At 43.8% G+C, this 24,666-nt stretch overlaps 1 protein-coding gene and 1 long non-coding RNA gene across 3 annotated transcripts in view; both read left to right on the forward strand.

Annotated features, from left to right (window-relative positions):
• The first annotated feature begins 684 nt into the window (after positions 1-684).
• On the forward strand, positions 685-17,689 carry LOC134298725 (uncharacterized). The gene is made up of 3 exons (XR_010005815.1): positions 685-767; positions 5,978-6,013; positions 17,378-17,689. It is a non-coding gene; the product is annotated as an uncharacterized LOC134298725 (long non-coding RNA).
• A 2,890-nt stretch (positions 17,690-20,579) lies between these two features.
• Positions 20,580-24,666, forward strand: part of kank4 (KN motif and ankyrin repeat domains 4) — a 63,740-nt gene continuing 59,653 nt past the window's right edge. Inside the window, exons 1-2 of one of the 2 annotated variants that reach the window (XM_062978256.1) lie at positions 20,580-20,835; positions 21,177-21,333. The gene's annotated coding sequence lies outside the window, so the exon portion shown is untranslated. The remainder of the gene's footprint in view (positions 20,836-21,176; positions 21,334-24,666) is intronic. The other variant, XM_008109344.3, reaches the window with a different exon arrangement.

The following is a 24,666-nucleotide window of genomic DNA, read 5'->3' on the forward strand; positions in this document are numbered from 1 at the left end:
GCTTCTGGTGTGAGAGAATTGGCCATCTACAGAGATGTTGCACACAGGACATCCGGATGTGTTAGCTGGGAGGCTACTTTCATGTCCCTGCAAGCTAGAGCTGACAGATGGGAGCTCACTCCTTCTTGTGGATTCGAACTGCCAACCTTCAGGTCAGCAACCCAACCTTCAGCTCAGCAGTTCAGTGGGCACAAGGGTTTAACCCATTGCACTACCACAGCTCCTAAGAGTGCTGATACCTCAACAAAATAGAATACCAACAAATCCATAGCATTGCACCATGACAAACTACATTGATTCTACATTATAGATGCATCCTAATTCTGGCTTATATGTCCTATATCCCCCTTTCTCCCTCTTCGAAACCAGTCCGCTTCTTCAAGACTACCCTGCTACCATTCTCTCCTACTTCGAAGATTGGGTGCACAGAAATACATTTTCATAAATATCTGCAAGCACAATGTACATTTTAGCCCCATTTGCTCTTTATATCAGTGATCCTTCATTAAAAATGGATAAAGTGTGCTCATCTCTCATACTCTGTCAACCATGTTTGGTCCATCACCATTCAATAAATGATGTCAGAATCCTGTCTGCCTTAAACATCTGCTATAGGTTCTGTTAGACACACAAGGTCAAAGAGCACATTCTAGATCTTCACATGTCAAGGTAATGAGAATCAATTTTAATTTTCAACAGACAGCGGTATCACTGCAGAAGATCAGCCAATGCTCCTAATTTCTTTAGGCCCCAGGGTTTTTTGAAAGGTAATCTCATTAAGGTGAAATACTATCTAAATGCTGACTTGATATTCAGCCGTGACCTTCAACTCACATTGCATTGTCTTCTTACATTGTTAGATCAAACATTTCTTTTATCTGCCAAGAGGATTAACACTCATTTCAGAAGTAACATCTAAAACATAATGTAAGAATAACCCCATGAGAGTATTTCCCCACTCCATTTCAATCAAACAAGTTCCTAACACTTGTATTGAAAGGAAGATACTTACACTAACTGCAGTTGGCTTATTTCAACACTACAAAACGTAGAGCAGAAATGCATTTAGAGGTACATGAGGAAGCTGAAAGAGAAAGGAAATTAGAGTAGCCAAATCAGGATACACATGGCTGTAGGTAGGAAATACTATTGATGACAAATATTTTGAACATTTAGCAGTTCATGTTTACATGTATTTGTTTCTCTTGTTCCACTTCATGCAAACAAACATAATGTTAAAACTGCCTGCCTTGAAATGCGTGAGACTTCCATTGACAAGCATCCTTGCAGGCATTCTCCACCATTTGTTTCATCAGCCACATTTCAAATTTTAGTGTTTCCCAATGTTATTAATAATATCATTTTAATGCATGGGATTGCTGGACAGTTGCCTGGAGGTCCCACAAGGATAGGGGCTCCATGCTAATCTATGCACAGTTCTTCTTCTTCATTCACTCAGTCATTTCCGACTCTTCATGACCTCATGGACCAGCCCACGCCAGAGTTCCCTGTCAGCCGTCGCTGCCCTCAGCTCCTTCAAGGTCAAGCCAGTCACTTCAAGGATACCATCCATCCATCTTGCCCTTGGTCAACCTCTCTCCCTTTTTCCTTCCATTTTCCCCAGCATCGTGATATTTTCCAAGCTTTCCTGTCTTCTCATGATGTGGCCTCTAATATCCTTCCCTCCAGTGAGCAGCCGGGCATTATTTCCTGGAGGATGGACTGGTTGGATCTTCTTGCGGTCCAAGGCACTCTCAGGATTTTCCTCCAGCACCAAAGTTCAAAAGCATCTATCTTCCTTCGCTCAGCCTTCCTTATGGTCCAGCTCTCACATCCATAGGTTACTATGGGGAATACTATTGCTTTAACTATGTGGACCTTTGTTGTGCTTTTGGGGTAAACCTTGACCCTTTTCATGTCCCGGCTTTCGGTGGGGGCCTCAATCAGTTTTTTGGGAGCCTCCCAAAATGTGTGCCAAAAGATCTGTTTTCTATTGGCTCATTATGGGGAGGGGGCTTCCCAGGCTCCCCTTCCTGTCATTTTAGGCATTTAAGCTGTTTACTCTAGAGGAGAGGCGCTTAGCTGCAGGCAGGCGTGCACTTTAAGGACGCTTCTTACCTGTTTCTACTTTAGAGGAGGCCCTCACCTGCAGGTGGACGCTGGGCCTGCATGCCACACTACACACTTTCTCAAGGCAAGGAGGCAAGTTCTGACTTTCTTACTCTAGAGGAAGCACTCAGCTGCAGGCAGGTGTGAGTTGAGCCTGCACACCGCACACACACTTTCTCAAGGCAAGGAGGCAAGTTCTGGCTTTCTTACTCAGCTGCAGGCAGGCGTGAGTTGGGCCTGCACACTGCACACACACTTCCTCAAAGCAAGGAGGCAAGTTCTGACTTTCTTACTGTAAAGGAAGCACTCGGATGCAGGTAGGTGTGTGCACTGGGCCTGCATGCCACACATGCATTCTCTTAAAGCAAGTTCTGACTTTCTTACTCTAGAGGAGGTACTCAGTTGCAGGCAGGCATGCAGTGGGCCTGCATGCCACACATACACTCTTGCAAGGCAAGGAGGCAAGTCCTGATTTTTTTTTTACTCTAGAGGAGGCACTTGGCTGTAGGCAGGCCTGCACACTGGCCAGCATGCCACCCATGCACTCTCTCTTTCCAATGCAAGGAGGCATGGAGTGCCACGTGCTCACGAAAGCAGAAGGGGGAGCCCAATGATCGGCTCCAACTTGCTTACTTGTCAAGCTAATTTTCGGGGGGGGGGGGGGCTTCCTGTGATGAAGGTAAATAAAGTATGAAAGAATAGATGAAATGAAGGAAAACAGGCTCCATGCATAACTCTAATGTGCAGACCAGAATTTTCTGATCACCCACCTCAACATTCAAATCTCTCACTAAATTGCTTGCAATGTAATACAAGGAGAATATTATAATGAATTTGTGGGAGGCAGTTAACTACTGGGTACAACAATTGCTGACAGTGTGGATTTTCATTATTGGAAGCAGAGCCTCCACTGTTTGTGTTCCAAAAATTTGATTTGTTTGGTAAAAAGGTAGAGGAAGTGTAAGAAAGTGTAGGCAGAGCCCAGTGCCCTCCTTTTCCCAAGGACCTAAAACACCATGTAACATGATTTTTGTCCCTGGGTTATAAATTTAATTTCCTAATTGGTTCTATCATAAAAACATGGGAAAAGTTTATTAAACTGCAAAAACTTTGCTTTTGCAGGACATCCTGCAGCAAATTTTGCTATAGTTTTTCAATTACCAATTCAACATAGTTTGTGGCAGTCACAAAAACAAAGTCTCTTATGTATAACAACTCCTTTTAAAGTAAGTACTGCACAATTAAACAGGAAATAACACTTTCAAACCAGGAACAGAAAACTTTTCAAATTTTGTTACTATTAAGATGGCCCTGGCCAATATTCCAAACAGTAAATGAAGATTAAGAAATAGAGGTAAACACCAGAATTTAGAAAAGTGTATTTTTTGGAGTTGCGTGGTCAGCATGGCCAGTGTAGCTGGATGATTTAGAGAGCTGTACTCCCACCACCCAAAAGTAACTTAGGCAATCCTTGTAAACAATGAAAAAAATTATCTAAAACATCTGGAAGTTTATTTTTAGAAAATTAGAGAAATGTCCATGGATCACTATAAATGTATTGATAATATGGGACAGAATAGTGGAGTAAAAATTAAAAAAGATCAAGAACAAGAAAGAGCATGATAGATACACAAAATTTCCAAATACAAATTAATCTCATTATCTTGTTTGACGCTGAGAGACAGTGGTGGCCAGTGGATTAATAAGGGAAGGGCGAAACTCAAGAAAAATGGAGAGTTTGTGGTGACAGTGGATGGAAAAAAGGGGAGCACGAATGGGCCTTGAATTGCTTTGTGTTCCTAGGAAATTTCATTTTCCACAATATTGTTCATAATTTCCTTTATGTTAAGTTCCTTTATTTTTCTCAAACTTAAATTAGTTATTAACCAATATAAGCCTGCTGATGTTTGAAGCAGCCATGACTCTGATTTTGAGTGTCGGTTTTGTGTTGAGGAACAAAGGAAAGGAAAGGAAAACAAATGTGTATAGCTGAAGATGTGCTTCTTTGAACATAAAATGTGAGATATTCTATTGATGTGATAATCATAGTGAAAAGCCAATTATAAGGAATAAGACAAGCATTTATCACCTCTTGTTTCTTCTGTACATGATAACAACTCTGTACATCAGTTCTATTATCTCTCACTCAAACCATCATTATCATCAAACATTATTTTCTTTTGAAATTATTATGATTGGTTGATACATGCACAGCATAAAGCCATTGGATTAATACCAATATGAATAAACAAAAACATTGTCTTAGCCAGTGGTTCTCAACCTTCCTAATGCCATGGCCACTTAATACAGTTCCTCATGTTGTGGTGACCCCCAAACATAAAATTATTTTCGTTGCTACTTCATAACTGTAATTTTGCTACTGTTATGAATCGTAATATAAATATCTGATATGCAGGATGTCTTTTCATTCACTGGACCAAATTTGGCACAAATACCTGATACGCCCAAATTTGAATACTTTTCGTGGGAGAATTCGCCGTCTGTTTCCAAAAAGGAAGAGAAGGACAGGTGAAGAGATCTTCAGCCTTCTCTGCCAAAGAGGTTCCTAAGACCATTAGAAATATGTGTTTTCTGATGGTCTTTGGCAACTCCGCTGACACCCTCATGCGACCTATCCCTGGGGTCCTGATCTCCAGGTTGAGAAACACTGGTCTTAGCTATATAAATGCACTTACACAATTTAAACCAGACTTCTCCCCTCGGGGAGAAGGGCGGGGTATAAATGCATGTAGTAAATAAATAATTCAAATATGGCAAAATGATAGGGTTTGATAAAGATAAAGGTAAAGGTTTTCCCTTGACATTAAGTCTAGTTGAGTCTGACTCAATTGTGCTCATCTCCATTTTTAACCAAAGAGTCGGCGTTGTCTGTAGATGCCTCTTAGGTCATGTGGCCGGCATGAGTGCATGGAGCACTGTTATGGGGGTTGATAATACAATGTAATATCCAGCCTTCCAACATTCAATGAAAGGAAGCTATTGAATCATAAATGTTTATTTCAGTTGCATTCCAGCTCTCAGATGTCTCTTAATTAACTGTGCTGCTTGTTATCCTGACTGATCCAGACTCATAACAAGTTAGAAATTTAGTAGTTTCTTATTCTCAGCAGCCACATGTTTAGAAGTTATTAAGCAGTTGGAGGCCATTCCACAATATGTTTTATGCAGTTTTCATTCACTATTTGAGTTCTAGTTCCATTGTTTAAGTTTCTAGGCACAACTCCATCTCCAACCATTCTTTGGCTATCTCTTTTAATCTGAATTTTAAACACACGGGGTACATCTACACTGTAGAATTAATGCAACATAATGCTACTTTAACTGCTATGGCTTAATTCAATTGACTCAGGGTAATTGTAGTTTGATGAAACACCAGCACTTTTTGGAAGAGAAGGCTGAAGATCTTGTAGAACTACAGCTGTCATGATTCGATAGTATTGTGCCATGGCAGTTAAAGTGGTGTTAAACTACATTAACGCTACAGTGTAGATGCACCCATGAACTAGTTCATTTTTAGCTCAATTCAGTTCATTTCCTTCTATTTCCAATTGCAATATATAAATCTGTAGTTTTCTTTCAAGTTAACACACATTGCCTAAGAAAGTACACTTGTAGTTGTTTCACTCATCTTCCTGAAAACTAAAATATTTGCCTTTCCAAGATCTTGCATTGTTAACCATATTAGTTCATACATTTTTGTAGCAAACCCCTAGAATTTACAGTTGTCATTAATAATTTTTCAGAGTGTTGAGAAGCAGCCCTGGGGTATGATATGTCTGGGAAAGAGTAACATGAAAGAAACCAAGAGAGCTCAGACCTCTTACTTTCTTTTATTACTTTTTCCCAGGCATATTGAACTCTGGAACTTTTGACGAATTCCAAGGTATGCAATTTCTGAAAGTATGGCATCTTGGGAATCCAGCCCTATAACTGAACATTTCACAAACATTCACAATTTTTTTGGTTACTCTTGTTTTGTAAACATAGCAGAGGCACCAAGACATACCTGTTATCTCTTGTTGAAATCTTTGCTCCTTTACTCAGCAAACGGCAGGAACTCAGCCTCGCTTGAGGGAGGGAGCAAGTGAGGCAGCAAATGACCCTGATGCAAAACCGCGCCAACCCATGCTGTGTATCTTGCGACACACCACAAAGGTGAAGTGTCTCAATAACAGCATTTCCAGAGCAGAAGAAAAAACACATCTTTTAAGTCATAAATAGTTTATTGCTCAGAAACAACTCAGGAGGGATCAGTTTCCTCTTGTATGGTGTCGTGATCTTAACACTAGAGCAGGCATTGCCTATTCCAGTACAAGGAGGAAAGATTGATGAGCAGAGCTTGGTGTTCTTGGGAACCTGATCTTGCATTAATGAGAGCACTGCTATGCGACAGCCAAGTGCCTCCTGTCTGGGAGCAGACATAAGGCCAAAGAGTAGATCAGGGGTGCATATTTAACCTGTGAATTTGCATTGTTAGAACAACAGAGTTTTGGACAAGGCTCTGTCTTGTCAGGCAGAGGCTCCTGCTTCATTGTGTGTATGAAAGAGAGGGAGAAAATGAGAAAGGCCTGGCTGGCAAAGTGCTTCTCTTAAGGCATTGTAGTTGGTAAAATGCCTTCTTGTTGTCAACTATCATCAAGTCCACTTCAGTATGAAGTGGAGTGAGAGACTTCCATGTCACCCAATCATCAACAGGACTGCTCAGGTCTTTGAGATTTAAAACCATGGTTTGCTTGAGTCTAGCCATGGTCTGCTTTTCCTATTGCCTTCTACCTTCCTTAGCAGGACAGGTTGAGCATCCCTTCTGGTAAGTATCCAAAATTTTAAACCCTTAACCTTACTCCATACCAAGCAACATTGGGAGATACTCCAGAAATTGCAGGAAATGCTAGAATATCCACGGGCTTTGCAGCATCTGGACAACCGGATTGGGTCTGTTTCGGCCTGATCCATTGTGCATACAGGCACCACTGCCATCACCCTTTCCCTGCACTGATATTGCAGGAAAAGGGATAGTTATTCCCTTATTGCTGCCACTGAATCCCAGCCACGGAGCTCCCTTTGAACACCTGGCTCTTGCAGTCATATCTGCTGAGGTAGAATGAGGAGTGTGCATAAGAAAGAAGGAGGGGTGTGCCGTCCGCCAGACAATAAAAAAACTATAAAGCTGAAACGTGCCGTCCTTTATCCGGGCGAACTGCAAATCCCTATAAGCTGTCCTAAAAATATTGAACGACTGAGTCTGGAAAACTTCAAAAAAGGATGTTTATTCATACAAGGTTATAAACCTGGCACAGATCTTAAAGTTACAGAAAATGAACAAATTTCTATAGGTTTTAGTTGCGGAATTATCCCTGGTTCCAGAAGGCAAAGGTGATTATAAAACCACAATACCCTAATCACACTGTCTATATTAGAAGGAGAAACTCTTTCCTTCCCTATCTTTACAGCAAAGATTAGTTCTAGAAGCGACGGAATAACCCTGCTCCTCTAACTAGATTTCCTATTCCAGATCAGTATAATTCAATACTTATCTAATATGGATAGGCTTAGATTGGCCTGGTTTTGAGGATGATTTGTCCCAGTTAGCTTGCACAGCTGCAGCACGTTGGAAGACTATAGCCAAAATGAGGCTCCAAAATGGAGACTAGACCCTGGTAAAAAAGGGCGGTCCTAAGATGTTGTACTCTTTGACCAATCATTGCAAAGAAAACTGCAGCCAGCTCTTGCAGACTCCAAGCCACTTTTCCTGGGCTTTTGCAGCCAGAGGCTGAAACAAAATGTAAAGGAGGGAAAACAAACAAACGACCAATAGGTAAGGCAAACCATCGTCCTGGGGGACGGAACACTCCCCGCTTAAATTCCCAGGATGTGGGAATTTACCACCCCAAAATACAAACACATTTGCACATATGACAATACAAACACTAGAACTTTAAACATCTCCAATAAGCAACACGAGGTCACTAATTGGTCTGTCCAAAATGGACACTTTGTCTCTGTTGCAAGTCTTTAATTGAACTTTCCTGACCTTACCGTCCGGGCAAGGAAAGGTCTTTAATACAATGCCCATGGGCCACGCATGGCGGGGCAAGTCTTTGTCCTTTAACAACACAACGTTGTTAACCTCAATGTTGTCCTGTGGGCTTTGCCAGATTCTTCTAGCTTGAAGCTGGCTTAAGTACTCAGCTTTCCACCTTTTCCAAAAGTGGTTGGCCAAGGACTGCACCTGTTTCCACAGGGCACGGTGAGTTCCGTCCGGAACTGGCAACATGATGTCCTTCCATCCTGGCACCTTTTGTGTCAAAATAAGTGCAGGAGTCAGTGGTTGTAAGTTCTCAGGGTCACTGGTAAGGGGAACCAGCGGCCGGTTGTTGATAATTGCGGTAACTTCCGCCATAAGTGTCACCAAAACATCATGCGTCAATGACCTATGACTCAAAAACATGGCATTAAGGATTTTGCGACTAATACCAATCATCCTCTCCCAAACACCACCCATATGGGAGGCGTGGGGAACATTGAAAGTCCACATAATTTGTTCAGTATTCGTAAAGTTCTGAACCTTTGGGTCTCTCCCAAACCTAGACACACAATTGAGTTCTTTGGTCGCACCTACAAAATTGGTGCCACAGTCCAACCGAATTGACTTAATTGGCCCTCTGAGGGCTATGAACCTTTTCAATGCGTTTAAAAATGATGAAGTGTCCATTCCTTCTATGACTTCTATATGGACAGCTCGTATTACTAAACAAGTAAACAAAACTGCCCACCTCTTGTTATTTACAACACCACCCCTGGTTTTTCTGGTAACAATTTCCCAAGGACCAAACACATCGATTCCCACATGGGAAAAGGGTGGGTCTGTCAAAGTCCTATCCTGAGGTAGTTCTGCCATTAACTGACTTTGACAGTTTCGCCTAAGGCGCCTGCATTTAAGACATTTGAAAATACAACTGTTGACCAACCTTTTGGCATTAACTACCCACAGACCTTCATTTCTAAGGGCTGCCTCAGTTAGAGTTCTACCCTGATGATGGATCCTTTCATGGTGATGCCGAACGAGCAGCAATGCAGTGTGACTATTAGGGGGTATGATGATGGGGTTTTTTATGCACACCTTGAGTTTAGCCTTGGCTAACCTTCCTCCAACTCTCAAAATACCCTCCTTGTCTAGAAATGGGTTTAACTCATTTAGAAGACTTTGATTAGGGATGTTGAGCCCTTGCTCTAGCCTAGCTATTTCCTGATGTGGCACTGGCATCGAATACAATTCGGACCTTGTTAGGCTTTTGGGGATGCGTGACTTTATGGAAAGGCAGGAACCAATGTTCTTCATTGACCTCACTTTGATCAGATACCTCGGCGTAGTTACTTTGGAACATGTCTTCCATAAAGCCAATGATTTGCTCTTTTACCTTGGGGTCTTTCTGCATCTTCTTTTTTAGTGACCAGAGTCTTTTTTCTGCCACATGCCTGTTGTTTGGCAAAGTGGGTTTTTCTGCTTTAAAAGGCAGAGGGGCTATCCAATTTCCCTCTGGACTCCGGGAAACTTGAGAGTTCATGATCTCTAAAAACCTCTGTTCATCTTTGGAAAGCGCTGTAGTTTCATCCCTTTCGGAGACTTCAAAGATGGAAGAATATTCTGGTGTTATCCCCTGACAATAGACCGAGATATGACTCAAACAGCTATGCATTAGTGTGGGGCGACTGCCTTGAAGCACGTGCGCTTGACGAGTGCCCACCGACGATGGAGGGTGCATCCTATTCATGCACACTGGGCCTGTAACTGTCCAGCCTAGTGGTAGCAGCTGAGCAATGGGCGCCCCTGGAGGTCCCTTAACTTGGTCGTTCACATAGAACAAGTTCGGACAGTCCGCACCAAGCAGAAGGGCAATGTCCACATCTGGACGGAAAGCAGGTAAGGCGTTCTTCAGCCTTCGCAAGTGAGGATGGGCTTCCACGACTTCTCTGGTGACAATCTGCCTTTTGTTCCGGGGAATAGAGGAACACTCAATGAGGTCTGGTAACTCGAACAGTCTCTTCTGGTCACAAGAGGAGACAACAAAGCCGGATGCTATGCGACCCTGCAACTTCTTCTTCCCTACACAGGTGGACATGGTGTAGTCGACCGTCTGGGTTTTTATGTCAAACAGTTGGAAAAACTCTGGAGTCGCCAGGGAGGCGTCGCTTTGTGAATCCAAAGCCACGTAAAGTCTCTTTTTAAGCCAAGGTCTTCTGGCTGGATATACATCTGCTAGGCAGATGGGATGGCAGACTCTGAGCTGGTGCGCGTCAGAGCATAGTTTAGTGCAGGCGACCGATGGAGCATCCTCCTGCATCCGTGACGCGGCCTGCGTGTTGGTGGCTTCAGTAGATGACCCTTTTTTGGAAAACGTGTCCCCTTTGGCGTGGGAGACAGCGTCAGAGTTGTGCATCGCGGTGCAATGCTTAAGGCTGTTACACCTTGCGCATTTGACGTCCTCTTTGCAGTTGGATGCAAAGTGAAGAGTTGCTCCACAGCACCTAAAACATATGCCCAGCTTCTGAACAATCTGTTGTCTTTCTTTATAAGGCTTCTTGCCAAATTCCCGGCAGTTGGCCAAACTGTGAGGCTTTTGGTGAATGGGGCAGAGCACCTCCTTCACCTCTGACTTGGATTCGTTGGCCCTGTGCTGAGTTTCAACAGCCTTAACACTAACCGGTCTTTTGGCCTCTCTGGATGGTTTTTTCTCCACTTTAGGTGCCTTCTCTGGCTGGGTCCCTTGGTATAAGGTGGGGAGGCCCGTCTGTGGATCATTCCTTTCTCTGGCCGCCCTGGTGATGAACTGGACCAAATGAGAAAATGGAGGGTATGCCTGGGAGTGGGCCTCCTTGTAGTTGAAGACCTCCTGTCCCCAGCGTTCTTGCAAAGTGAAGGGCAGCTTGGTCAAGATCTGCCTCTGGGACAGGTGCTGATCGAGGCACCTCAAACCGGGCAGTTCTGGATTCTCCTTGGCCGACTCTAATTCCGTAAGGAGATCGCTGAGGTCCCACAAGAGTTTGAAGTCTTTGAGTTTTAAAGCTGGGAACCTTTGGAGCTTGTCCATAAGAGATGCTTCAATCTCTGTGCTGGCCCCATACCTCTGCTGCAACCTGGCCCAGGCCTTTTCCAGGGCTTTGTCGGGATCGGCTACGTGGGCTGCGTAGATCTTCTTAACTTGTGAGGATGAGGCTGGGCCCAACCATGCAGCCAGAAGAGTCAGTTCTTCCTCAGGCAATAACTTTAAGTCTCTGATTGCTCTCTGGAAGGTGGCCTTCCAGAGAAGAAATTCCTCAGGCTTGTCCGAAAACTTTTCGACACCCTTGTCCTTAAGATCTCTTCTGGGGCTTCTGATGATGGAGACAAGCTGGGACTCTGGCGTCGAAGGGAACAATTGAGGAGTTTGCTGTTGTGGAGTGGACTCCCACCGTGCACCTTGCATCAACCTTTGGCCTCTTGGAGGGATGACATCGACCACTGACGAATCGATGGCTCCCTGTGCAGCTGTCTGTAGGGGCCAACTAGCACTCAGCCTTGAGGCCCTGATTGACTGACCTAGGGTTTTAGCAGGAGGCACAGGTAGCTCGAGCAAGGGTGAGCTCCCCGCTATGACGCTCTGCTCTGCAGGAAACTCAAAAGTGACTTTGGGGCCCTGCTCTGGGTAAGGAGAGAAGTCTTCCTGTTCCTCATCCGAAAACTGGCTGTTCATGCTGCCGAGGTGCGCAAACACTTTGGCAGAAGGATCCTGTATTGGTAACTGGCTTACATTTTCTTCTGTGAGTGGCTCAATTAGGGCTTTGGCCAAAGTCTCAGCCCTTACCCTTTTGGCTGCGGCATCCATCTTTATTCTAAGCATCTCTATACGAGCCTGTTCTATTTGCATTTCGCTTTGTCTATGGGCCTGTTCTATTTGCAGTCGTTGCTCTTCTTCTTTAAAGGGAAGGGTGAGATCAGCTGCCTTAGCATCAGCCTCCGCCCCCGCCACTTTACTCTGCAGCTCCAGACGTGCAGCCTCCTTAATGTGCAAGGCAGCTAGGGAAGAGATGGCACTCCCAGCAGCAGAAGACTTGCTAGAGTGGCTGTGTATAGACGATGCACGCTCCCTTAGTTTAGATACCTGGCTAGAGCGGTTGGACTTAAGACTTAAGTGCCACAGCAGGTGATTTTAAAAGATTGGTCTCATGGCTGCATAAGGAAGCTAGGATTGCCCTCACCCTATTTTCTTTCTCATTAGTGTCAGCTAAAACACTCACTATTTCTAACTCTGAATCCTTGGCGTTAATGCGCTCGAGGACCTGGACTATCTTAGACACCAAACCCCTCCAAAGACCGAAGGTCTCTTCAAGGTCTGTCTGTAATATGGATGGCACCCTTGTAATACCCAAGCTCTCTATTCTGCCCATTAATGTTACAATGCGCTCCCATGCCGAACCTAACCTCACATGGAGGAGCTCCTTTTCATCTATTAGATGGGCTAGCATCTTGGCTGAAGGGTGCTTTATCCTTTGGGGCCTTTCATTCCTAATTTCAGCCTCAGAAGGAGATATACCATTTGTATCATCTTGAAATTGCATAGACATTATATATTCTTAATAGCAAGTAAATTTACAACAAAGGCAAATGCAATATACCTGCAAGTAAATTTACAATAAAAGCAAATGCAATATATAATACAATGCACAGCACTTAACCATAGCAATATATATCACTAAGTAACTATACTTTACAAAGATTGTGACCTTTGGCGCCAGACTTTGGTGGGCAAGCTGCAAAATGCCAACTGACAGCAACTTGCCACTTGATACCTCCCTTGCCCGAGTGACGTAAACTGCCAAAATGGCGACTTCGCCAAATTTTCAAGCACCTTGTGCTCTGCGGCTCGAGGCCTGCCGCCGAAGGAGCACCGAGGCTGGCTTTGGAAAGGAGGAGAGAAGAGACGCCTCCTCCCCGCTGTGAAGGGAGGTCACCACTGCAGGACGATGAGGCAGGTCACCACTGCCGGACGATGATGCAGGTCACCACCGCCAGGCGACTGTCCCGGCCGAGATCCTAGCCACTGTGAAGACTCAGCCAGAACTTTCTTTCGGAGTTGCCAGGCTTATCTGGGTCCCGGCCTGGGGCTTCTGGACTCACCACCTCCGTGTGAGCCCAAAGACTACTGCTGGAGCTACGCGGCTCGATGCCTGCCGCCGAAGGAGCTCAGGGTAGATTGCTGGGTTTTGCACAGCCGTGCAATTGCAGAAGCAGCCGCGGGGCTACTCGCACACATGCGAGCTGAAGAGCAGGATACTGCAGAGGCTGAAGGAATGGAGCCCCACTCTCTCACTTGCCTATCGGCCTGGCAGCAAGCTTCACTGCAACAGACCAACAAAATCAAAGTCTCTATGGCCGTGCAGGCTAGCTCAAGCGGAAAAACCGCTGATCGACCTCAAAACTGTGCCGTCCGCCAGACAATAAAAAAACTATAAAGCTGAAACGTGCCGTCCTTTATCCGGGCGAACTGCAAATCCCTATAAGCTGTCCTAAAAATATTGAACCACTGAGTCTGGAAAACTTCAAAAAAGGATGTTTATTCATACAAGGTTATAAACCTGGCACAGATCTTAAAGTTACAGAAAATGAACAAATTTCTATAGGTTTTAGTTGCGGAATTATCCCTGGTTCAAGAAGGCAAAGGTGATTATAAAACCACTATACCCTAATCACGCTGTCTATATTAGAAGGAGAAACTCTTTCCTTCCCTATCTTTACAGCAAAGATTAGTTCTAGAAGCGACGGAATAACCCTGCTCCTCTAACTAGATTTCCTATTCCAGATCAGTATAATTCAATACTTATCTAATATGGATAGGCTTAGATTGGCCTGGTTTTGAGGATGATTTGTCCCAGTTAGCTTGCACAGCTGCAGCACATTGGAAGACTATAGCCAAAATGAGGCTCCAAAATGGAGACTAGACCCTGGTAAAAAAGGGCGGTCCTAAGATGTTGTACTCTTTGACCAATCATTGCAAAGAAAACTGCAGCCAGCTCTTGCAGACTCCAAGCCACTTTTCCTGGGCTTTTGCAGCCAGAGGCTGAAACAAAATGTAAAGGAGGGAAAACAAACAAACGACCAATAGGTAAGGCAAACCATCGTCCTGGGGGACGGAACAAGGGGGATCACTCTACCCCTTCCTTGATGATTTTGCAGCCACCCCATTAGGTTCTCAGCAGACATAACTGTGATAGCCAGTTGCTTGTAAGGAGCTCCACAACCAGTGGGGAGCATAGCGGTGACAAGGAGGGCAAGGTGACGGGCTAGCATGGCTGATTCAGTCTTGTGACTTTATCACAAAGGTCCATGGATTCGCCACACATCATGGCAAATCCATCGAGTCCTGGCGGAGAGAACCTGTTGCTCCATGTCCCACATCGTGCAATTTACCAGGGACCCCATCACATGAGGGGAAAGGTCTCTGCCTGGCTTCCCCCATTGTCCTGAAGGCAACACTGCTTCCTCTCCTCTTTGGTGTGTGTTGTGTAATGGGCTCCATCAGGAAAGAGGAGAGGAAGCAATGTACGATGGGGAAAGGAGCCAGTCTGATGAAGTCATTGGCCCAGCTGGACACTAATACGGAGCAACAGAGGTCAATTAGCCCCTTACTGCCCAGCCGTGCCTTTGGGGAATCTGGAGATTCTTTATTGCACTTTAGCAGGGGTGGATGTGTACAATATGCTCTGCATTTTACAAAGTCGATTAGAATATTTGAAATGAAGTCATAAGGAAGAGGGAGCAGGCTTGTTTTATGCTGCCCTGGAAACTAGGACTCAGAGCAATGGGTTCAAATTAGAGGAAAGAAGACTCCACTTGAACGTTAGGAAGAACTTCCTGACCATCAGAGCTGTTCAACAGTGGGACTCACTGCCTCAGAGTCTGGTGGAGGTCCTTCTTTGGAGCTTTTGAACAGAGACTGAATGGCCATCTGACAGGGGTACTTTGTACTTTTCCTGCATGACACAGGGTCCGACTAGATGGACTATGTGGTCCCTTCCATTCTATAATTCTATGATTTTGCCCTGGATCTGGGATACACTGGCATCTGCTGCAGCACATTTTTTGGCTACACTCGGATTTTCCTGGACTTTCTAAAAAGATGCTGTATTATCCTTAATACACGTTGTAGCATGCATTGACAATATGTATTTTGTGGACACTGTAGCTTTGAGTTGGCTTTGAATTGCATTATATGGTCAGTGTAGAAGCTAGAAAAATGGGATGATAGAACATCCATTGGGACCATCTCTGGCAAACTGGTACAGTTGAAACATATAGATATACATATATCTGCCAAGCTCATGGGTATTTCAGACCTTTTAAAGCCAAGTACGCTTACTAGTTACTCATTTGTTGTTCATGTTAAGAATGTGTGTCTGAATATCACCCTCTGCCATAGCTCTTTGAACATTTATTCTAGAATTTAAAAACTGCCATGCATATTAAGGAGTCTATTGGCAATTGAAGATGATTTTTTTCAAGTGTTTTCATTATTTTAATGTGTCCAGTGTTTGAAGCCTGCTGTCCCATTTTCATTTGTAAAGTGATAGACTTACCTAATTCACTCAAAAGTTTGCAATGAGTAGTTTGATGCCTCTGGATATTGTGTGATTGACAGGGTCATAGGGTCATTTCACACCCTGCTGTGGGGGCAGCATCCCTCCTTCTGTGGGTAATAAGGGTGCCCCGTGGCAACAGGCATGTTCTGGGAGCTGAACTTCACTCAAATGGGATAGACAAAATGCATCGATCTCTGACAGTTGAGTAACTTTGCTTGAGGGTTTTGGTCTATCAAATTAGGAGTGTGTAGTTTGAAATACCAAAGCCTTCAAGCAACATTCCTACAAAGGAGAGCTAATTCAGATTTGCCATATATTGGTATGTAGAATAGACCACTGAAATTTGGATCATATTTCCATGCATTAAAGTCTATTGGAGAAAGGCCAGCATCAAGATGGAGGAAAGACATATTTATGTCTTTACATCTCTAAAGACATAAAGAAATCCTGTAGCACCTTTTAGACTGAACAAAATAAGACATTTCTAGCATAAGCTTTTGTGGTCTCTGGTCAGATTCATGGATAGACATATATGATTCAGGCTGAGCACTCCTTAAGCCAAATTCCAAAATCCAAAAAACTCCAAAATCATCCATGTGCATGAATGAGATAGTGACATCAATGTTTTCTAAAGAAACATTATTCAATGTTTCTGTATAAACAAAACAAGCTTTGTTTCATACTAAAAAAACCTATTAAATATTGTGTATAAAATAGCCTTTAGGCTATGTGTATAAATTATATGTGTAGCATAAATGAATTTTGTGTTTAGACCTGAGTCTTATCTCTAAGATATCTCATTATCAATATGCAAATACTCCAAAATCCAAACCAACAACAAATTTGGCTAAAGGATGCTCGATGTGTATACATATGAAAAGAGTTTAATTAGTATACTATATCCACAACACCAGTCTACCAGCAGTATGAAATTATACATATGAAAATATCCCAGCTACTAAGTAGATCTCATGGCTACTTTATTGCAATATTTTTCAAACTTATACCACATCAAAATTTCAGAGTAAGGGTCCCCAAACTATGGCCCACGGGCCACATGCAGCCCATCGAAGCCACTTATCTGGCCCCCGTGGCAGTAGCTCCCTTCTCCACCGCTGAGGAAGGCGCGTGCAGCGCAAAGGAGAAGGAGGGAAAGGCATGCGCCTTTCCCTCCTCCCTCGCTCCACACACACCTTTCCCACTGCCGCTGCCACCAAGGAAGGTGCATGCAGCCCGAAAGAGAAGGGAAAGGCGTGCACCTTTTCCTCCTCCCTCACTCCACATGCACCTTTCTCGTATGTGTCTGTGTATATATATAATGCTCAAATTAATTAACATGTCGATGTCTTTGAATGTTTACATATGTATACATGCTTTTATCTTTGCCCAGCCTTGTTGCATGAATTTTTTATGAGAGATAATATGGACACTGCAAGGAAAGAGCTTACCTATCCATGACGATTGCTGACAATCATGATAGAGTTTTAAAGGGCCAGCATCCAGCATGGTTTTATTTTGAAATTTTCATCAGAAAGTACAGCTCAACAATAGATACACAGCATGGGGGAACAAAACAAGCTGAAATAATTTTATAAAGATGTTTAGAATGATTGCATTACGTCTTTCCCCCCAGAGAACAGAGCAATGGATATCATATACCTCCTGCATTTTATTACTACAGAAGAATACACAGAAAACTATACTACACTAATTTTGGAAGAGAGAGGCAAAATATTGTGACAACCACTAGAAAACAAAGAAGACAGAGTGACAAAACTTCCTTGCTTGTCCCCTCCTTTCCCACACTCATGGAGGGTCTCTATGAGGCATCTTTACATATTCAAACTGATTAAATTTATATTTCTTCTATTGTTGATGTTACATGCATTTGTTTACAACTTTTATCTCAAACTGAGATGCAATGATTATCCTGGCTCAATAACTATTTTCCACATGATTATGAACATAAAAATGTAGATAAAAATGGACCTCGGTGTCTTGGTTGACTATAAGTTAAACAAAACAGTATGATACAGCTCCAAAGAAAGCTGATACAATCCTAGGTTGCATATGATATACAGAAGTATTGTGTCCAGAACAACATTGCATAATAGTAATACTTAATTCTGTTCTGGCCAAAGCTCACCTAGGACCCTTCTACAATGTCATATAAAAGAATATCTGCTTTGAACTGGATTATACGGCAGTGTAGATTCATATAATACAGTTCAAAGCAGATAATCTGATTTAATCATTTGAATTGTATGACAGTGTAGAAGGGGCCCTAGTTTGCTCAAACCATATCTAGATAATTCAAAGACATAGATGTTGTTGTTTGGATCAGTATGCAAAGAAATCCTGTAGCACCTTTGAAATCAAAATAAAATAGTTAGCAACATAACCTTTCTTCAACTTACTCTTTTTCAACAGATCATAGACTGGTCTACGAAATCTTATGCTTGCAACTTCTTTCTTTCAATCTCAAAGGTTCTTTCAATTTCATTGCATACACATCTGGAATATTGTTTACAGTTTTGGGCAGTACAGTTTCAAGATATTGACAAGCTGCAACACATCTAGAAGATAGGAAATGTTCTGGAAGCCAAATCGTAAGAGGAATGGTCAAAGGAGCTGGAGTGTTTCGCTTGAAAAAGAAGAGATTGAGATCTTCAAATAGGATGTAGAAAGCAGAATGAGCTTGTTTTCTGCCATGCCAGACACAAACTATTTGATTTGGATGACAAGAAAGGACATTTAGACTAAACAATTTTCAGCCTTAGAATGGACTGCCTAGGAAGGTGGATTTTTAAACAAAGCTTACATGGCCACCTCTTGGGATACTTTAAGTGGTTCCTGCTCTGTTGGACTTGATGGTCCTTAGGGTCCCTTCAACTGTGGACCCTTCTACACAGCTGTATAAAATCTAGATCATCTGCTCTGAATTGGATTATTGGGCAGTATAAACTCAGATAATCCAGTTCAAAGCAGATAATGTGGAATATCTGTCTTGATATTCTGGATTATATGGCAGTGTAGAAGGGCTCTGCGTGAGTCTATGACTCTCTGGGCATGGTGGCAACTTTTCTGGCCACTTAAATCCAAAAGAATAATGTATCCAGTCTCCGCAAGTTTGTCATGGGGGTGTAGATGGGATTATCTCCCTGAAGGAGGAAGGTTCCCAAACTGGGAATAAAAATGCAATAAATAGTGGGAATAAGAAGTCCATCATCTAATGTGACGCCAGTCAATTTACTCAAAAGCAAAACTCTTCACCACCTATTTGGAATGCAGTGGTTTGTGTGACCATGACTCTTGAGAGATATAGTTTCAAACCCCTTTTCAGCGATGGAAACCCACTGGCGATCTTAGGAAGAAATAAACATATTTGGTGTTAAAAGCCAAGGGAAAGGTGGTGGGTGAATCTGGACAGATACAGTAACGAAGATAATATTCCCTTCTTTGTCTGAAATGGGCTTTCATCAGAAAGGTGTGTCTCATATTTGCAAACTCATCTTCCAATGACCTCAAAAATGCAAGAAATTGGGCTGAGGAAGGCCAACTTGGTTTGAATGTTGGATTCCTATCATGGAGACTCAGGTTTAAATTCCTTATTGGGAAAGAAACCCACAAGGTGACTTTGGGAAGTCTCTCTCCCTTCAGAGGAAGGCAAGGGGAAATCTCCTCTGACAAAATCTTACCCTGTGATGAAGGCTATATCTACAAACAAGACTGAATGCAGCTTGACACCACTTTTAGTGCCATGACTCAATGCTGTGAAATTCTGGAAGTTGTAGTTTGCTGAGTTGCCAGCACTCTTTAGAAGAGAAGGCTAAAGACCTTGTAATGCAACGCCAATGATGTCATGCTATTGAGCCATGCCAGTTGAAGTGGTGACAAACTGCATTAAGTCTACAGTGTAGATGTGCTCAAGGTCCCCGCAAATCAAAGTTGATTTGAAGGGACACAACAACACATGTGAGAAGAACCCCAACAAAGCATGGCAGCGACATATACCTTTCTTACCATCCAAGGTATGAAGCCAGTGTGGTGCATTGGTTTGAATTATTAGACCACTGAATTATTAGAATTCTGGAATCGCAAACCTTTCAGGTGCAGACACTGTAGACTTAATGCAGTTTGGCCCCACTTTGGCTGCCAGGCCTCCATGCGATGGAATTTTGGATTTTGTAGTTTGCTGAAGCACCAGCACTTTTGGGCAGAGAAGGCCAAAGACCTTACCAAACTACAACTCCCAGGGTCCCATAGCATTGAGCCATGGCAGTTCAAATGATGGGAAATTGCATTAAGTTTATAAGATGCACTCTTTTAGCCTCAAGAAAACAGGTTTGCCATCAGTAGCAAGAGATTTGAAAATACTGGGATGTTGTGTGGCTGAACATCTATGGAAGGCATCCTCAGAGGTTGTGGGAAAACTAAGCAAAGGAGGTTTATATATCTGTGGAAGGTCCAGGGTGGGGGGGGGGGAAGGACTCTTGTCTGTTGGAGGCCAGTGTGAATGTTGCAATTAATCATCTTGATTAGCATGAGGAGAAAATGCTTCTGGAACATGGCCATAATGCACAACAATCCAATAGTTTATTTCAGGCATGGGCCAACCGCGGCCCTCCGGGTGTTTTGGACTTCAACTCGCACAATTCCTAACAGCCTACGGCTGTTAGGAATTGTGCGAGTTGAAGTCAAAAACACCCGGAGGGCCGCGGTTGGCCCATGCCTGGTTTATTTCTTAGCCGCTTCTTCTCAAGGCGGGTGAGCCAACCTTTGGGGATAACGGGAGACAGGGGGAGGCGTGGCAGAGCCGCCGCCCCGCATCTTGCGACGCCAGAGCCTTGTGGGCAGCTCCCTTTCTCCCTCCCTCCTTTCCTTCCTTCTTTCCCTCCTTGCATCTCAGTCCGGCTCTTTTGCTGCTGCGTCGAAGCGCCTCGTTGGGCTCCAGAGAGCGCTCTGCCTCTGCTCCATAGAAGCAGCAGCAGCCGCCGCCTGGAGCCAGGGCTTCTCGCCCCGTTGCGGCGGCTGATGGGCTCCGTCCAGGCAGAGGCCGGCAGCTGCAGTCCCGTCGGGGTCCAGGTCCAGGTAGGGATGAGAAAAACTTCCCTCCTTGTATCCGCCTTCTTTCTCCTTTGTGTGCTCGCCTTGCTCTGCTGCAGAGCGAGGCGATCCTTCGCCCCAGTCCTTCCCTCCCTCCCTCCCTCTCTCTCCCAGATCCGATCTCGGGGGTTTCTTATCATCTCAAGCCGAGGAAGGAGGCGGGAGATGGCCAGGTATCTCTCTGTTTGTGAGAATACGCTGCGGCGAGGAGGGGATTTTCCATCGCTGCCTAAAAGGCCGGTTCCCGCCAAGCTGGGGCTACTAATAAGAACTCTTTCCGCACCCTATCCCGCTTCTTCTTCTCTGGTTCTTTCCCTCGCGTGTAGACAGCGGCTGCTCTCTTTGGGATCTTGTCCAGAGGGGAGAAACTGGAACCAAACCCAAAAATCCAGCTGACCGACGCCTGGCTTTGGTAGAGAGTGTCCTCTGCATGTAGTTTGATGCAGCTTTAACTACCACGGCTCAATGCTCTGCAATACTCAGGTTTGTAGTTTGGGAGGCAGCAGCACTCTTGGGCAAAGCCTTGGGAAGCTACAACTCTTAGGACTCCATTACTCTGAACCATGGTAGTCCAAGGGGTGTCAAACTGCACTGGGCTACAGCAATGGTGTCGGACTTGAAGCCCTCCAGGTGTTTTGGACTTCAGCTCCCAGAATTCCCGGCCATTAGACAAGCTGCTTTAGGCTTTCTGGGAGTCGGAAGCATCTGGAGGGCTTCACGTTTGAGACCTCTGCTCTACAAGTCGCCTCAGGTGACACCCACACACCCCTTTTCTTTGCTTCAAGCTCTTAGGGCAGGCATGGGCAAACTTGGGCCCTCCAGGTGTTTTGGACTTCAACTCCCACCATTCCTAACAGCCGGTAGGCTGTTAGGAATGGTGGGAGTTGGAGTCCAAAACACTTGGAGGGCCCAAGTTTGTCCATGCCTGTCTTAGAGTCTCATCAGATTGGGTAAAACAGTGTCCAGAGTTGCTGTGAGTTTTCCGGGCTGTATGGCTATGTTCCCGAAGCACTTTCTTCTGACGTTTCACCCTCAGAGATTGTGAGGTGTTGGAAACTAGTCAAGTGAGGTTTACATATTTGTGGAACATTCAGGGTGGGAGAAAGAACTCTTGTCTACCTCAGGCAAGTATGAATGTTGCAATTGGCCAGTTTGATTAGCATTAAATAGCCTGGCAGCTTCAAAGCCTGGCTGTTTCATGCCTGGGGGAATCCTTTGTTGGGAGGTGTTAACCGGCCCTGATTGTTTCTTGTCTGGAATTCCCTTGTCTTCTGAGTGTTGTTCTTTAGTTACTGTGCTGCTTTAAAAAAAAATTTTGTAGCCAGATTTTGATCATTTTCACGGTTTCATCCTTTCTGTTGAAATTGTTCACATGAAGCTGCCAGACTATTCAATGCTAATCAGGCTGGCCAATTGCAACATTCACACTTGCCTTAAATAGTCAAGAGTTCTTTCTCCCACCCTGGACATTCCACAGATATATAAACCTCACTTGCCTAGTTTCCAATAGACCTCACAACCTCTGAGGATGCCTGCCATAGATGTGGGCGAAATGTCAGGAGATAATGCTTCGGGAACATGACCATACAGCCCGGAAAACTCACAGCAGCCCAGTGATTCCAGCCATTAAAGCCTTCGACAACACAGTGTCGAGAGTGCCTCAGAACACATGCAGAGTGCTTGACCCTAAGTGAGCCACTCGCTGGTTTAAAAAAGGAATTGTCTGCTTGTGTTTTCGAGGAATTTTCTAGCCTTAGGCACAAACCTTGTGTTGTCACTTTTGACAGCTGAGAAGCAATTTTTTCTCACATTTTCTCCCACTATGAAAGGGGTTCCCTGATGGGAATTTTAGTGGGTTTCTCATATTAGAAATCTCTTTGAATGAACATGGTTGGTTTGTATCTGTTGGACTAGACTAGGCATGGGCAAACTTTGGCCGTCCAGGTGTTTTGGATTTCAACTCCCACTGGTGGGAATTGAAGTCCAAAACACCTGGAGGGCCAAAGTTTGCCCATGCCTGGACTAGACAGTTGTTGTTTGCCGTCATGTGCCTCCGAGTTATTTCTGAATCACCAGATTTTCTTGACAAGATTTGTTCAGAGGAGATTACCCTATGCACTTCCTTTTGAAGGTGAGAGTGTGATTTGAGCAAGGTCACCCAGTGGGTTTCCAGAGAACCCCAGTCTCCAGAGCCATAGTCCAATGCTCAAACCACTTCCCCAAGCTGGTTGGATCAACATTAAACTATAAAGCCCATTTGTTGCTTTTCAGAACTTCCTTGGAGGGCCTGAATATATTGCACAAGATTTCTCTAGCCTAAAATGATAAATTTTAATATATTGGGTTTATGGTTCCTGTCCCCTTGATCAGGTCATGTAAGTGTTATTTATTTCTATAATTATATTTTTACTTTGCTTAATAATGTGTTATTATGTTGCTTATGTAATGTTTGTGTTGTTTTTATGATTGGAAACCGCCCTGAGTCCCATCCGGGAGATAGGGCGGTATATAAATAAAGTTTTATTATATTTATTATTCCTTGGAGGCCTTGGGTTCAATCTGCTTTATGATTTGCTGGCTTTTGTTCATTATAAAGCATAGGTCATCCTTTCCAAGGTGAATTGCATTCACTGTAATAGAAAGCAGGCAGATCTCTAGGAAAAGTTTCTTACCGCATCTTTGCAACATAACTCTTACCTGTTTACTTTGATTTCCAAATTTAAAATCAGGGGAGTTGTAAAAATATTTTTTGCACTGCATCATGCAAATATTTATTCCTAGGAGCAAAAGTAGTAGGATTCTGCCTATTTACTGCTGTGTGTGTAAACCTGTTTAAAAATTGGGCTTTTTTTGTTTAATGTAAGTGTTGCGTGCTGCTTGGCTGGAAAAATGGGTCATGGCACTGTGGGCTTTCTGAATGCCTCACCTTGTTTATGAATAAAAATGCTGGGGTGGGAGAGCATTTCATAAATTTTCTCCAGCAGGAGGAGAAATATTCCAACTGTGTTGTTGAAGGCTTTCATGGCCGGAATCACTGGGTTGCTGTGAGTTTTCTGAGCAGTATAGCCATGTTCCAGAAACATTCTGTCCTGACGTTTCACCCACATCTCCTCAGAGGTTGTGAGGTCTATTGGAAACTAGGAAAGGGAGGTTTATATATCTGTGGAAGGTCCAGGGTGGGGGAAAGAACTCTTGTCTCTTGGAGACACCTGTGAATGTTGCAATTAATCACCTTAATTAGCATTGAAAAGCCTTGCAGATTCAAAGCCTGGTTGATTCCTGCCTGGGAATCAACGGAAAGGAGGAAACCATGAAAATGAACAAAATCTGGCTACCAGTATTTAAAAACTCTAAAATAGGACAGTAAATACTCTGAAAACAGGGGAATTTAATTAAGGGCCAGCTAACACCTCCCAACAAAGGAGTCCCCCAGACAGCTAGGCTTTGAAGCTTTTCATTTCTAATCAAGGTGATTAATTGAAACATTCACACTTGCTTCCAACAAACAAACCTTTCACAGATATATAAACCTCACTTGCCTAGTTTCCAATAGACCTCACAACCTCTGAGGATGCCTGCCATAGATGTGGGTGAAACGTCAGGAGAGAATGTTTCTGGAACATGGCCATCCATACACCTCAGAAAACTCCAGCAACCCAACCTTTCAACTGTTTCTCCAGCATGGGATCCACCATCATCAATGACAGGAACACAGCTTAATCCTCTACATTTTTCTTTTGGAAGGCCCTAAATATCCTAAAGGCAACAAATCCCATCTAACCTTTGAAGATAAGCAGGATCAGCGCTGGATAATAC

The sequence above is a fragment of the Anolis carolinensis genome, chromosome 4 (genome assembly GCF_035594765.1).
Source record: "Anolis carolinensis isolate JA03-04 chromosome 4, rAnoCar3.1.pri, whole genome shotgun sequence".
Classification (NCBI taxonomy): Eukaryota; Metazoa; Chordata; class Lepidosauria; order Squamata; family Dactyloidae; genus Anolis; species Anolis carolinensis.